Source organism: Daktulosphaira vitifoliae, unplaced genomic scaffold, assembly GCF_025091365.1.
Source record: "Daktulosphaira vitifoliae isolate Bord-2020 unplaced genomic scaffold, ASM2509136v1 Scaffold_3, whole genome shotgun sequence".
NCBI classification, from domain to species: Eukaryota; Metazoa; Arthropoda; class Insecta; order Hemiptera; family Phylloxeridae; genus Daktulosphaira; species Daktulosphaira vitifoliae.
In genome coordinates, this window is record NW_026099574.1 from 7,697,081 (window position 1) to 7,714,002 (window position 16,922).

At 25.2% G+C, this 16,922-nt stretch overlaps 1 protein-coding gene across 11 annotated transcripts in view; it reads right to left on the reverse strand.

The window, feature by feature from the left end:
• LOC126901406 (protein unc-13 homolog A) overlaps positions 1–16,922 on the reverse strand; it is a 114,438-nt gene that overhangs the window by 29,071 nt on the left and 68,445 nt on the right. The window lies entirely within an intron of this gene.

A 16,922-nucleotide genomic window follows, 5' to 3' on the forward strand; every position in this document is an offset into this window, starting at 1 on the left:
GATAAGTTTGATTTCGTATTAACTAATGAGTGAATAAAATTATAAAAACTTTACCCATATCATCGATGAATTTCTTAGTTATGATCACGGAAATTTATTAGTAAATTATTGTTAATTCTTAACTCGAAAAAATCATTTTCAAAGGTATTACTTCTCATTCATCACGTTATTGGATTTTATATTAATTGTCTATTTCTTCTTGTGTAAACCCATGGTTTGATTGATTTTGTTGCCAACCCAATACCGATCACTTGATTTCAACTAAAGATTTTTTATGGTAGGTAAATAACGTTCACCTCACACAACAATTTTCAACAAGTTGGCACGCATATTACTCGTTTAATGATCCCGACCCCTAAAGGATTCCGTTTGCATTTGGCACATAAAAAGAATTCGAGTTTTTATTTAACTCGAACATATACACACTCATCCTAAACAGACCAACAGTGCACAATATGACACATTGACGAATATTAAAGGGTATTTTATGTACTTTATAAACTTTTGACTAGCAGAGAAAACTTTTCTTAATATATTATGTGAATAAAATTGTCCATTATTTTATATTTTACGGTCTACATACTCACAAAAATTTTTTTAAAAATTATGAGAGTAGATATTCCATAATCTAGTTGGTTAACTCGTCTAATAAAAGTAATTTATACATTTTATGTATACATATTGTTACTAACAAGTGATTTTATAACAGCTTTAAATGAATTCCATAAAATCAACTACATAATATGTAAAATTAGAGTAGACTTTTCAGTAGAAAAATTAGGTCAATAACGATTGAAGTATATTGAACATAATATTGAATTAATATTATGTTTGTTTACCTATTTTTTTATGTAAAAATTTGTCAGCTTTTACCGATTAAAGGCTCTTTATTAAATCAAACTATATTCACGATAAAAATAAAACTTTAATATTTCAATGAGCTTTGTGAAAAACTTTACAGATGTAATATTTTGCATTTGTACTAGTGGTTTAAAATGTATTACTTATTTGAAACATTACATAAACAGTATAACAATTTTCTATTTAGTTATTCAATAGTTTAATTTACACAAACATAGTAAATAATAAATAAATATTAGTAAATTTTTAATTTGTTTTCTAATAAAATTAGATGCAAGAAAATATCAAAAAATAGTTTTATTGAACTACCAACCAAACCTTCCATAATAAATTATGATCTTATAGTCTTTTTGTTGAGTTATGTAACTAGAACAACAAATTCGAGGAATCTAATAATTTTTAAGTTTTGATATTTACTTCAATGAAAATGTCATGTAATTAATTTTGCTTAAAGGATAAAATGTTTCAACAAAGTTACAAATAGTTGTTAATATATCTTATTCTAAAAGCATTTAAACGATTTTAATCACATGTCATTTATATTATTGTAATATGATTTGAGATACTAAAACGTTCAACAATACTATATATTAATTATAGAATTTTTAGATTATTTTGACTGACAATAATTAACAATTACAAATATATAATTAGTCAAATTAATTTAAATGCATTCATTAGGTGTATGGAATATAAAAATTGTATGAAATACCAAAGAAATTAAAAAAATTTTAAATAAGTAACTGAAAGTTTTGGAGGAGTTTTCGTTATTTTCTTAACTAGATAGTTTTATACTGGTAAAGATTTATACTATTCTTTTTAAAATTACACTAAAAATGATTGGTCTAACAATAGCTTTGCTACGATATTAATTTGTTATTAGTTTTTTTGAAAACAACCTAATTTTTCTTTACGCAGAAGTATTAAACCAAATTGAAATATTTTAAAAATAATCAACAAATTAACTGACAAACTGAAGAAAAATATTATTTTGGGTTACATTATTTTAAATATAAATAGACACAGTAATATGTATTATTAACAAAAGTTAGAATAATATTTGTTTAATAGCTGAAATATTAAGATAATATATATATATATATGAATATTATCTCGAGAATAAATTGTCATTTAACTCAGTACGTAATTTCGATTACTTCCACAATGCTTTTTTTTTTAGAATAATCAAAGACATCTTATTTTTAATTGGTATTTTATTTTTTTAAATAAATAATTGTTTTTTCACAGAATTTTAAAGTAAAATTAGTTTATTTTTTATTAAAACTATTTAACATTTAATATTAATTTATTGTATTTGATTTTAATGTCAAGTAAAGCGAATTCGTAATAAAAATTATAACGAGAAACATTAAAAGAATTATATTGTCACATAAATTAAAAAAAAAAATTATAAAAATATTAACTGGATTTTGATTCAGAATTCGTCTAGTTAAATTCCCTTAACATTAATCATTTTAATTAAACAAATTAACAAGCCAAACATTAATTATAATTTTTTTTTTTGTGTAATCCTAATGTTTTGCAGTTTAAAGCTGTGATTTAAATCGATTTTACAAAACATATTTTATTTCTTCAAAAATTTTAAATTAGTTACATGAAAATATTTCAAATACAAATAAAAATAAATCATAGAATATTTCAACTAAGTAATACATGGCATGTGTAGTATAGTTAACAACTTAATCAAGTATTTATTAAGAAGTTTATTTTGCTTTACGCTAGCTTGTAGGCAGTTAGAAATTTATCCACAAAACAATATGTCAAAATTGAATTAAACTTCAAGCCAGTTAATAAAGTGTTAACTAAATTAATACTATTAAAACTGCTGCTAGACTTTCACTAAAGAAATATTTTATAATAGACTTAGTTTACAACTAATAAAAAAAATGTTGATATAAAAATTATAAAGATTATTTAGGTTTCTTTTACATATTAAATTAAATTCCGCCCAAACTTTGAAAGCCTATTTTTAATGAGCTTTAAATGAACAAAATAAGAAATTTTTCAACTTGAACTCGTAACTTAATTTAATAATTATATTATACGTGTTTAACATAATTAGCCCTAGAAACACATTCTTGTTTTTGATAAATTGCGACAACTCAAGAGAAACTTGATATGTGATGACAAAATTATATTTTATCATCTTTCAAAATATAACACAAACGATAACAATAATTGTTAAAATAATTATTATTTTAAATACTAAAAATATTAATAACATTGAAAATCTTAGGGAGTGATTCTACTATTTATTAAATCTTATTGTATCTATAATACTGTAATTTTTAATAAATCTGAGAATAATTTTAAAACATGAAAATTATGTAACTATTTTTGACTATAAACATTTTTGGTTTAATTTAAATATTATGACTGAAATTTCTAATGATTTCACGTAAGTAATATAGTTGTATTGTTAAAAATTTAGTTTATTCTCAACTCAATGAACTGAAATAAATTAAAAATAAAATATCACGGATATTGTTTTATCCAACGTATCAATATAGATAACTATTGTTTTTTATGTTCAGAATATAATTCTATTGATTATAGAAGTCTTAAGATTGAGATATGTATATTTATTCTTCTGGATTGTCGATATTTATTTGGGAAAATAACGTACAATGGTTTAAAAGATAACACATATATAGATCAACTGGAATATTTCCAAAATATTATATCTTTCAAGCAACGACTTACCAGATAGATTAAAAAACAGTTTCTTCACGGGTTCGTTAAAGAACTAGTAACACAGCTATTAACGAGCAACAATAGGTCACTGTATACGTCATTAAATGCAAAAATTATAATTGTCAATAACGTTACAATGCAGCAAGCAAAAACGATCAATAACTAATTATTTACTATCGAAAATAAGAACAACAGAATTTTTAGCATATGAATATGTTTGCGTTTTGTTTAATAATGTTTTATATATAAACACAAGTTTTAAGTACAAGTTACAGTAAATACAAGTTTTAAGGGCCTAAGGGTTTCATAAACTGCGGAGTTGTTATTTTGAATTTTGATTATAGTTACCCTAAACAAAAAACGAGATTCCGCGATATATAGAGTAAAATTTTCATGACAAATATTCGATAGGTATACTACGTCCGTGACCACTGGGCAAGCGAATCCCCTTTGCAATCTCATTTCAACAAACGGTCACGTGTTCGCAATAATGCCATATAGTTGTAACTAACACGGAAAGTATACACCCGAGTTAATATATTATGGTACAACTTAATAAGATAAAAAACGTGTCTAGATCGTAGTAAAATAAAACCAAGATAAATATATTATTTGCAGTCATATTGTAATGTAAGATCTCAAAAAAAAGATGCATTTTAATTTTGCAAAGTCGTTTATTATTTTTCTATTTGATCACAGAAAAGCACGAGCCTGTAGTTGAGGCATTTACAGACATTTTTAGATAAACTAGATTATTTATTTTTGAGCGACAGCATCAGTAGGCTAACCCTGCTCGTTTTCCTCTTTTTGTGTCAAACAAAGCGGATCAGTGTTGTCGTTAAGGTTCCGCCAAGGCAACTTGACAAATTTTCCATTATTTTCTCCGTGATATTTAAGGTGTTTGTATGAATAAGATATTTTCGTTTAAAAAACCAGGTCTTTAGCGGTGAATTTTATTTCAAAGATAATATAGAATAATAGCTCTAATATTTTACTACCAAAAGCATTTCAGGTGTGTGTAAACACACAAGCGCCATTTTCAGATTTTATTGACAACGTTTTTAAGCTGGAATTGGGGAATTTCAAAATCCCAAGACTGCATAAAATCATCATATCGGTATTTTCTTTGCTTATGCATACTTTAGGATTTGTCGCAGACATTTAAAGACTTTTATTGACTTAACAATTTTGTATTACGTTCAAATATACCTCTACATGAATAGTCTTTAAAAAAAAAAAAAAAAAAAAAAGAATAGAAGAAAAATCAAAACGAATTATTAAAATGTGATCACGTATCACATTGATACATTTTATCGAACATTGTGTCACCAATGCATTAGAGTTTTATACTTTAAGCAAACGCAGGAAAAATGGGGTAAAAAACACTTGATTTTACATTCATCTGGACTACTTCATAAAAATAAGTAGTCGACTCGAATATCAGAATAATAAAACTGTTTACGTGTTTTCTTTTCCAATCGACACTAACCATTTCTTGTTCAACGCGACAAATTGACAGGATTAAGCGGTTTCCATCACATTCACATGCACCGAATCTGTGTCGTTGATGTGCCGATCACGATCATGTATTCTATGACTATAATCAAGAATCTACATTCTCAAACACACTTAAGGACATTCATATTTATTTTTAATGCCTATTCATATTCTTTTAAACAACCATGTTTACTCATTTTAGTTGTCTACATAATAATCACAATTCTCTTCTAAAAAGAAGGGTCACTTTTAAATAATCACCAGTTATGAACGAATTACTAAATTTTAAAAGAAGTAAATGATTTCTTTCACATTCTATACGGGATTTCTAACGAAAATTCTTAAATGAAAAATGTTTAAAATAACCTCCTAACTTGTTGTTCAATAAAAAAAAAAATAGGAATACTTATTGAAAAAAAGAATATTGAGTTTTAATTGAAATAGTTTTTGATTTGTAAAATTAAAGTACTTTATAAAATTTTTAAAATAAATCAATGTACTTTTTTTAAGTATATAAACTATTATTTTATGAAATGAAAAATCATTTATCATTATACGTCTCAATACATTTCTATTAATAGATGTTTTTGTTCAATATGATGTTAACGTAAATATTTTTTCTGCTGTCATATATAGTAAAAAAATGAAAAGTATATTTTTTTTCATTAAAATATGTTTTCAAACAAATAATTATAATGTATAACATATTATATACAAAGAATAAACTGTTATCATTCGTAAAAGATTTCTTATTCAAAAGAACATTGAAACAATAGTTGTATTAATGATTATTTTTAAACTTTTTAATATTCATCTTTTAAAATCATTTGTTAAACAGAATTTTATATATTACAACATATTCGTTAAATTATTCACAAAAAATTTTGAGTATATTTAAAATTACAACCTATCACATCCCATTGATTAAAATATTAATTATGCAGGAGGTGCTGAAAAAAATGATTTGAAATAATACTTAATCACCAATTCTGGTGCACCTGTAGTTTTTCCCCTAAGGGTATTATAATGTATGTCACCTGAGACCCCTCAAATGCGTGCTTTTCAACGAGAACTTTCTAAAACGACAAAAGAGAAAAAACGAGGATCAATAAGAATGTAATTGATAACAACCTTGAGATAAAATTTTTAAAAAATATACGAAAATTACAAAATACGGTTATGCATAACACATTACATCAGACAACAAGCACCACAAAATGTTTTTTTTTCTCAGAATAATTAAAATTGATATATTAATAAAACTGCGAGTAAAGCATAATTATATAGAATTTTAGTAGTTCATTTCTAATTGCATAAACTGAAATCGTCCAATGAGCCAATGAAACGGATTGATGGTGTATTTATTGTAATTGTAAGATAATTTTAATTGCTTCAGTTTCCTTTTATACTTTTCTCGTTTGCTCATTACGTCGGTAAAATATAAACATAAAATTACTCTAAAACTTCTTTTGACGCTTTAGTATTAAGCAAATCAATTGGAAAATAGACAATAAAATATACATTAGAATTTAAGTACCAAAAAAATAATTTTCTTTTAAATCTATTTTATCTTTATTTTTTAAATATTATGCTACAGAGCTTAGTTTCTCTCCTTTTTTGTGCTAAAGTAATAACAAATATGATTATTATTATTATATAAATAAATTGAAAAATTAAGTATTTATTAAAAATTAATAATTTATCGAGAAATCATAGAGTCAAGGAGAATACTGTTGTATTAAAATGAACTACACAAAAGAAAAAGAGTCAAATAACAATGTAGCATTATGTATTCAGCCAACATAGTTATTCGTAAATAATAATACACTAACCATGCCAAATCTACAAAATTTAATGATATAATTGTTATAAAAACAATAATTAACCAAATTATTTAATATCATAGATAAATAATCAAAATAACTTTGATAATATTAAATTTAAGCTATTATCAAATATAAAGAATTATTATTTTTATAGCATACGATGTAAAAATAATTTACAATTTGACAAATCAGGAAAAAACTTAAATACATATTTTTCAAAGTAGTAATATAGGATTATAATAAAGTTTCAAGTTAAGTTATAAGGACATCAATGAATATTTATGATATTTAATTTATACGACAGATGTTTGTAGCCAAGTATATGTAAGTTAAGTAAATGTTAATGTATAATACAATGTTGGTATTTCAAAAAATGCAATGCTCAAAGGATCAGTTATTTTTTTAAAAGGTGTACAACAAATTAGTTGCTTTGAAGTTAGCAATCTACTTTTCATTGGCAGCTGCTTTTTATAAACATTTGCTAGGGAAAACTAAGGTAAATACAAAACAATTTAAACATACATTAATATAGCAATATCAAGACTATTTTTCAAATTAAAAACCTTTTTCAAGTTTTGAAATTGATAAAGCTTGAGAAGTACAAATAGTCAACAATGAATTTTGAAAAATAAATCAAAGAAAATCTAGAAAAACTATACTCAGCAGATATAGTAATTTAAATAAGTATTTCTTGTTGAAAGATAATAGAAGATTTAATATTTAATAAATAAGCATTTAATAAATAAATTATGTACTTAATCATCAAAAAGTAATTAGATTATATAAGAAAACTTTATGCATTTTCTACGCTTAATATAAATAATTTCACAGTTTGTATATACAATTCTGTATTTATTTGTACAAAATCACTTTTTTAAACTTACAAAAACATTAAACTTATTTTAAGTTTATAATTATAACACTTCTAGTTCTTATTCAAAAGCCTACGATTGGTATGAACTTTGTAAATAAATCTCTTAAAAACAATATACACGTATTCTCAGAACTTTTTACTGCGATTGATATCTAAAGATTGTAGTTCATACATATCCCATTTATACAATGGGAATTGTACAGACTTATCGTAACGTCAAATATACCCTTGATAAAAGTAAAAAGACTCGATGAAATCTAAAGTTAACATAATATGTTTAAATACTTTAAATTTCGACCATTCTTTTTATAAACATTATTTCACATTTAAAAAAAAATTATAATTTTAGTTTCTCCATTAGAAAATTCAGCAAAGACTACTTACTTCAAAGCTTAATTGATTTAAAACTAAATATTAATACCGAGAAGTAATTACACATAGGGTTTATATAATATATTTTTATTTAAAAATAAGAAACTTTTGTTATAATATATTTATTGAAAATATATATAAAATTCAAATCGACTCATAAAAGACGAGTAGTTTTATTCAAAGTTTATAAAGTTAAACAATATGAGTTTTGGTGGTGAGTTAATAAAATTAATAAGTTTTAATTAGGCAGGTTTGTGGTTGTATATAATACATAAGGTGGAAATAAAAAGTTAGTTAATTAGTACAATGATTCTATACATAGCGGTTGGTATAATTACTTTTGTATACTGAAACGGCCAATCATTCAGGTAAATGTCACCACAATGAACAATATGATATTTTTTGAGATCATTTATTTTAAAAACGTGCTAATTTTAAAATATCAAGTTTTTTTAATACCTATGAATATGGATAAGTAAAATTTTATACACTTAGTCATATCAACGTTGTTGAAAAAACTTTGTTCAACTTCACGTCATTTATACATAATGTTTCATAGTTCATCATAATTTATAGCTATTGTATAAATATTTTATAGGAATACCTTTTATACATATACAGGGTGGAACAGATCTAACTGATAACTTATCATCTACATAACATTTTATACTTTTTTTTTTTTTAATCAATCTTTACAATATAGAACTATATTTAAAATATGTTTTATATTATTTTTTGTAATTACGAAAAATAACAAAATGAATATAATTATTGTATTTTTGCTAATATCAAGGAAAACAATAAAGTTATAAGATTGATAGACATAAAGTCATTAAGTTTTGTTTCTAATATAATTGGTATTATTTGAATAAATAAACATAGTAAGAGTACAATTGTTTTTAGTACAGTTGTTATTGAAAAATGTTAGTTACGTTTAAAGTGACTTGATTTAAAATACCAATTGTTAATGTTTAACATCACCGAATTTTGTTTGAAGGATCAAAGTCATAAATATAAGACGAAGTTTTTTCAGTTGAAGTTTCGAATTTAGTTTATTTAAAGTTAATACCAAAATTGGGGACAATACCTGCTTTTAATAACTTCCTATAGTATTTTATTATCATCATACAGAATAATATTTACATGCTATAAGATATGACCAATTCTTTTATTTTAGAACTTTAAAGAGTGATAAAAAAATGTAAATAAAAAAAGTAAAAATATAAATGACTTAACTCGTTTTTTAAAGTAGCATAATCTCGTATAATTATTTTGATCGTGTGCGAGAAATAATAAAACAAAGAGTTTTCTACGCTTTTGGTAAATTATTTTATTTTATTATTACACTGTATATGCCAGCAAAGGCTAGAGTGTATTTTAAAACACCTGATTTTTGCATTAATAATTTCTCTTACACTGTACGTTTTACTTATTCGTGACACAAATAATTAATCGGTATATCAAGTGTGCGTAGTAAGTTTTTATAGTCATCAGTGGCTTTTTATTTGACGAGTACTACGTAAAATGTTATGCAACCTCGACTTTACTGTTAATAAATTATTCAAAACGACCATTGTATAAGCGCTGTTCAAAAGTTTGTGATGTTTGCAATTAAAATTACATTTAAATTAGTGTCCATGCGCATTGTTAATATCAATTCGACATGTCTAGGTAAAAAGATATCTACAGTTCATAGGCTGAATGTATTACTTATAAACAATTACAATAATTATTTTTCAAACTAAAAATACGTTTTTGTGATTTATGAAATATTTTAGCTATACTACACTATTGATAGATTTAATTTCAATATTGCCACCTAGATTAGAATTTTGCAGTAATTCCTTATAAACTATAGATATTTCTTTTAATTTTTATTCTATATGTGAAATAAAAACTGAACAGAATTTTCATTTTGCTTCTGGTATTCGATTTATTACATTGTTTTTTTGTATAATATGCTTGATGATTAAAATAAATTAAGCTATAAAAACTATGAAGGTTAATTAATTAATTTGCATTTATCTCTAGTTAGGTTGACCAAATTTAAGATTTTGCTCCATAACACCCATGAATACCATTTAAAAAATTGAATGATTACAATGTTTGAATGTTTTAAAGGAAGTTCGTCAATTTTACATCATACAATATGTATAGAATTCTTTCAATGCATATTCTACTCATTACATAACGACTAATGCTTATGAATATAAGTCACAATGTCTATCTAATGGTTTAATAATTCAAATATATTCTCTCACAATAATTAGAGTAGCTGTCATTAACATTATGTATGATCATAATTTATCAATAATATCAGCAAACGCAATAAATCATCTGATGTTTCAAGCTGGTATACAAATTATGTAAATAAATATTATGCACAATTCCTGTGGACGCAAGTATATTTAAGGCCCAGACTGTGAGATGAGTTGCTATTTTTATTATGCCTAGAGCACAATTTATATTTATATTCTTAAGTTGAGGAGTATGACTTCCAGAGTCATAAGAACGTGTCTACGTATTTGCATGCATTAAAATAATATTGTGTATAGGATATTTTTTAACAATTTTTTCTTGTACTTCATGTTTTTAATATTCTTTTGAATCACTTTGTAAACCATATAAAACTATGAGATATTATGCTCAAACACATATATCGAATAATTCATATAGATAGTAACTTAATATTTTCCTCATTGAAATCTAAAAATTATACACTGTTTTCAATCTGTTGAAATTAAATTCTTGTCACTTCACTGTTTTTTTCAAAGGCAATAATACATTTATCATTCAGCTATACTTGCAGTATTATTACAGATAATATGAACTTCATTGTCAGTAACTTTTGGAAACTTCTTGCTATCGAAGTATCCGTTTAACTGGTAAACAATATTTTGTATATTGTGCTTTTGCAAAATTTTTTGAAAACAATCGATTTTCTGATCGAAAATGTCCTAATGACACAATTATTAAAGCACATTAGACTGCTACTAAAATAAAAATGAATAACACTACCCGTTATAATCTTTATTGAAAATCTATGTTTAAGCACCTGCGTGTTTGTAGCACATATTCAAACTCAACTAAACTTTGATTTGTAATAATAATACCATTTTATTTCAATGAAATTTTTTTCATAAAAACCCAACCCCTAATTCACAATGAGTATATACCTCTAATATTAAAAATATAAAAGTATATTTTGGTTCAATAAATTAAAAATCAATTGAATACTCTTTTTTTATGCGCACTATACAAAACAAATGAAATTATAATAACTAAATACTAATAAAACTTCAGCTAAACCATATACAACAAATAAATATGTGGAAAATTTTCAAATGTTTACTGTAGAAATGTATTTTTATTGAATAAATGAATTGTATAAATATGTTGGATTTTTATATTCTCCATTTTTGTTAAAATAATTCTTATCTGTTTATAAATAAACATTTATTTAATTAATTTAGATAGAATAGAGCCACTGGTATGTAATAACATATAATCTCATTGAGGCATTTTTCAAACATATGATTTTGTCAAACTTTATTTGAATTTATCGGTAAAGCATTAAAATAGTTTTTAATTCTATTGGTCTAAGCGAATTATTACAAGTAATTTACAACTGTTCACAAACATTATAACAAAAATAACGCTCTCTTGTTAAACAAACCTCATTCAAGTTAAAGGTAATTCATTTTGGGTTTACTGACATCATTTCTACTTCTACAGGGGTCCCAACATTTGATAATGATAACTGGCACTAACCCCAAATTTAACCTTTAAAATAAATAATGCATCACTAAATGAAAAAGTAACATTGATAATAAAGTTAATGTACCTATACACAATAGCTTAACTAAAGTTATTTTTGTAAACTGAAATGTTTTACATTCTGTTTACAAAACCACATACAATAAAAAAATTTAAGTTATGATTTTATAAAAAAAAAAATGCGAATGGAAACCATTTTATGTTTTACTACTTGCAATTATCATGAACGTATGTTCCCCTGATAATAATATACTTTCTCCAATTAAAATTAATATTATCTGCAATAAATGAAAATGAATAAATGTAATTAATTATGTATTATAAAAATACAGTGAAACTATTTTTAAGTAACCATACTTATTGACAATCCATTGAATTAGACAGTTTATTAATATTAGAATTAAGATTTTAGAAATACATATATCTTGGCATGAGAATTAAAAGGTTTTATTATGCATATAAGATCTATAAGAAATAAGACCTTTTAGTTTTTTTACTATAAATAAAGAACATCATGACACTGCATAAATCATACACCATGTTTTAAATAGAAAATCCTGCTCATTAATAATTATTTTTTGGAAATATCATATTAGTTTAATAAAAGCTATTAAAAAAAAATTCTCTTAGAAAAATACCTAAGTTATGTTCGCATATAATAACTCACACTTCAATTGGACAAAGATATAGAAAATAACGGATGTTGAATATATATTTATATGTGTGTAGGAAATAGCATTATATATTGGTGTAAATGTTATTTGTGGTTCTCGGGAATCCCACGGAATGTCAAGACTTAGTAATAATAATGTGTGTTTATTAAATTTATTTCAGAACGAACATTTAATATTTCATTTTGTCGAAAATTATGAAGTCATATTGAATGTACCCCAGTATAATAAAATATCTTAAAGAACACATCGTATGTGTACAGTTCTACACTTAAAATTGAAATATTTTCTATGAACTTACGACGAAATTTTATAAAATTATATCTTTAATTGGTAATACTTTTTTCAAAATTTTATGTAATAACTAGTAGACTAATTAGACCATTAATGGTTCTAGAAAGAAGTCCAATTAAATATTGTAGCTTATTATTTTTCAAATGAATACAAAAACAAAACGTTCCAATATTAATATATATATGTATTATATTAGTTTTTACTATAATTTAATTGAAAAGTTTTTTTTAATATTACTCTAGTAGTTAAAAATACTAAATTATTAACTTAGTCTATATCCCAACTATTCGATGTCGTCCTTACATTACGACTTGACATAATTTTTACACCGGCTGTCGATCTGATGCAATTATGGCTGAGGAGACAGTAAGAGTGCAAGGCGTATGTCACAGTTAATGTTCCCGTATCCGGGAACTAAAAACACTAACGGGAACAGCTAATAGCGTAGCTAGACAACAGGCGACTAAATGATCCATTGTGCACACCGCGCTCTTAGGGCGTCTGGGAACCGACCTTTTTTCAGGGGTTGAATATAGGCAATTTTGTGGTTTAATGTTACGCAGTGTCGTGGTGTGAGAAATAAATGATTATTAGTGTGAGTGTCCCTTTATTAGTAGTATTTTCGTCGTGTTATAGTCGATAACAAAACCGGTTGTGTACCTGCATTACTTTTTGATGCAATACGATTATATTGATAACGACGCACGTTTATTTTATGTAGTATAAAAACTATAGTTTAGCACCAGTCTCACTGTAAATACTAATATACGTGTCATGATTTCACAAATTTTAATTGATTATAAAAATAATTAAACTATGTTCTTATATTTCTAATTAAGCTTGTTCTTATGGGAAGTCCATAACATCAGTTACTTAGTGTAAGATCTAGTTTGATAACATAGTGTGCGACTAAGAAAAACACGTTATTGTGTCAGATTTAAAGGGAAATTATTAAAATATAATGCTAAATACGTCAACAAGATATATTTTTTGATCTTATGGCATATCGTTGAACAATAACAGTCCAGTAGGTACAGATATGGATAGACACAAGCAAAAAACACATCATAGTAAAACTAATACTTTCTCAGTTTTTTATCGAAACTAAGAAAGTGTATGAAAATTATTTTTATATATACGTACCTCACCAGTTTTTTTTTTTACGCCACTTATATAATATTAATATATTACCTCTATATTTTTTTTTTTTTTGATAGCGATATTTTTTTATGATTCCCCATTTTTTTAGCGACACTTATATAGGAATACAACAACAAAATTTGTTTCTTACTACGTAATGATAGCTTTGAAAATAAGATAGAAGTAAATAATCAAATATCATATATACAGGTATAATATCAAGTATGCATTTGCAACCAATGGGCAATAAAATAACTGCTGCGGATAACGCACATACGCGCACGAGCATGTCACTTATAACAGCTACTGTTTAAAAAACATTAGTATGAGCGAACAAAACAACCCGTTTTTGTTCCATCAGTACGACGAAACTACTAATGCGATAAGAATTCTGAAAACAAATTTGAATTCAGTATCATGTCACTTAGGTATCGGTCAGGCGACTTTCTTGGAATTGTGATTCCTTCAACGTAAAAATTTATTTTGAAAATTTTAAAATTATTCGAAAATGTAAACTGTAATAAAGGGTTAAAAACATCAAAATATCAAAAATATGGCCTGACCGATACCTAAGTGACATGATGCTGAATTTAGATATGTTTTCAGAATTCTTATCGCATCAGTAGTTTCGTCGTACTGATGGAACAAAAACGGGTTGTTTTTGACTAAAAAGCGGTCGGTACCCAGACGCCCAAAGGAAAATATTACTAGATATAATTTTATAAAAAAAGTATGTGTTTAGCGCTGACATGGAAACATTGTTCCCGAAATACGTATTCGTGTTTTTACAGTAATTTTTGTGGCTTTTTGAGTTAAATATTTTTTATATATTTTAGTTTTAAATTAATATTTAAATATATTTTAGCCACAAGTAATCAATTATGATTATTATTATATTATTATTTTATAATATTAAATATAACGGATAAATTAATAATTAATTTATCACATTATTTTTAAAAGTTAAAACATAATATTTCAACAACCCCAAAATAAAGTTTTCATAGTACTCATAAGTTAAAAGTAGTAATGCATGAGTCATAGCAATAAGAGTTCTTTATTTTTTGTTAAATTTTTAATCTACTGGATGATCATTTCAAACAAATCAAAATAAATCATTTAAAATATTTTTAGGGTAAGTAAATGAATATAATTGTGTAATTATGTTATTAGAATATATCTTTAATACTTAAGTATCATATAAAGTATATTAGGCAATAATGAAGTCTGAAATTAAATTGTCCTTGTCGGCTATAAAATTCGTTTATTCGTTGCACACATGTGCTCTTGTTCTCGGATTTTCATCTCCTTTATACTCTGCTAAATGTATTCACTAATTTACTGTCTCACACTTTAAGTCCTAAGTACTTTTAAGTTTAATGTCAAGCCTTTCGCTGAAATAGTAAACTAATAGGTATTGTTTTCAACTATACTTATTTCTAAAGTGAGTTCATAGCCAATAAAGCAAATGTTAAATTGTTTTTCTTGTGATCAAAACAAACTAAAAAAAAAAAAATCAGAACATCAAGAAAATAATCAAAACAAGAATTTTAAATTGGCGTTTACAAAAAGTTTATAGAAACTTTGGAAAGAAACATTAAGACAACAGCCTGTCAGTATTATTTTAATAAAGAGGACTGAAGAACCCAAGTCGTTTGTGTTGAATTAGTTTCCAATGGTTGATCGTTACATTAACACACATATTGAATGTATGTTTATAATTTAAAAAGTTCTCCGGGTAAACCTTTGAAATTGTTAGAATTTGTGACAAAACTTTCAAAAATCCATTATTATAAGGATCCAAGAGACATTAACAATTTTTTGAACTCCAGCACAATTCTAGTGATAATTAGATCACGCATATACTAATATATTAGATCATTGAAAATGATACCTTAATTATATTGAGTATATGTAAAAAGCAAAAGTTTAAAAAAAGATTTTACCTATACACAACAATTTGTACGACAATAGACTGAGTTTTTACCAAAGTGAAGTATTTTAAGAGTAGTCACTAGGAATAAGTATTTTACACAATGCAACAAAAAGACACAAGGAGTTTGTAAGTTGGTCAAGAGTCCAGTCCACAGCTATCATCGAAAAAGTTTTTAAAACATATATGCGTCGCAGACAAAATGTGGATAAGGTTAGCAAAAGTAAAAAAAAAGTGATGACAAAAAGGGAGGACAAGGAATGGACAGCACTCGTAGTCTCGAACGTAAGCAAGTAAGCACTTAGTATAAACTTCAATAAAACTCTCGTCGACAAATGTAACACAAATTTTCTCAGGGCCGTTGTGATTTAAAAGATATGTTCTAATCGCATTAAAATAAACTATAAAAATGCTCTAAAGAAGTACTATATCATAATATTCTCTTAGTGTTGCGTCAGACCTTTGGGTGGCAGGATGGTACTTAGTCTCACTAAGCATTATACAAAATGTATAGACATTGTAATTATTTCATAAATTTATTGTGCTATACAATATGTTTGCAAACAAACTATAGTCAGTCACATTTTTTTCATTTTAGAAGTTTTTGTTTAATCAAGGTTAATTGGCGTGTCCATTGTTGATGTCAGACATTGGTCAGTCAGTTCTAAGTAAACGACAACAAAGAAAATATATATATAATAACGCAGATAATAATTTTAAAATATAATGTTATAAAAACATTATTTTAAAAAAAATGCTATCAGTGTAATTAATTACACTTCCGATTTAGTATAATGTTGACTATAATGAATATAAACTATTATTTGGTGTAGACATTTTAATTGATGTGAGCAATAGCGTAGAGAGTGGAATATATGTATTATACCAGATTATAAAAAAATATAAACGATCGTCCTGGGCTATATAATCTAGTTATCTGTATGTGTCCAGGTCCCTCGGTA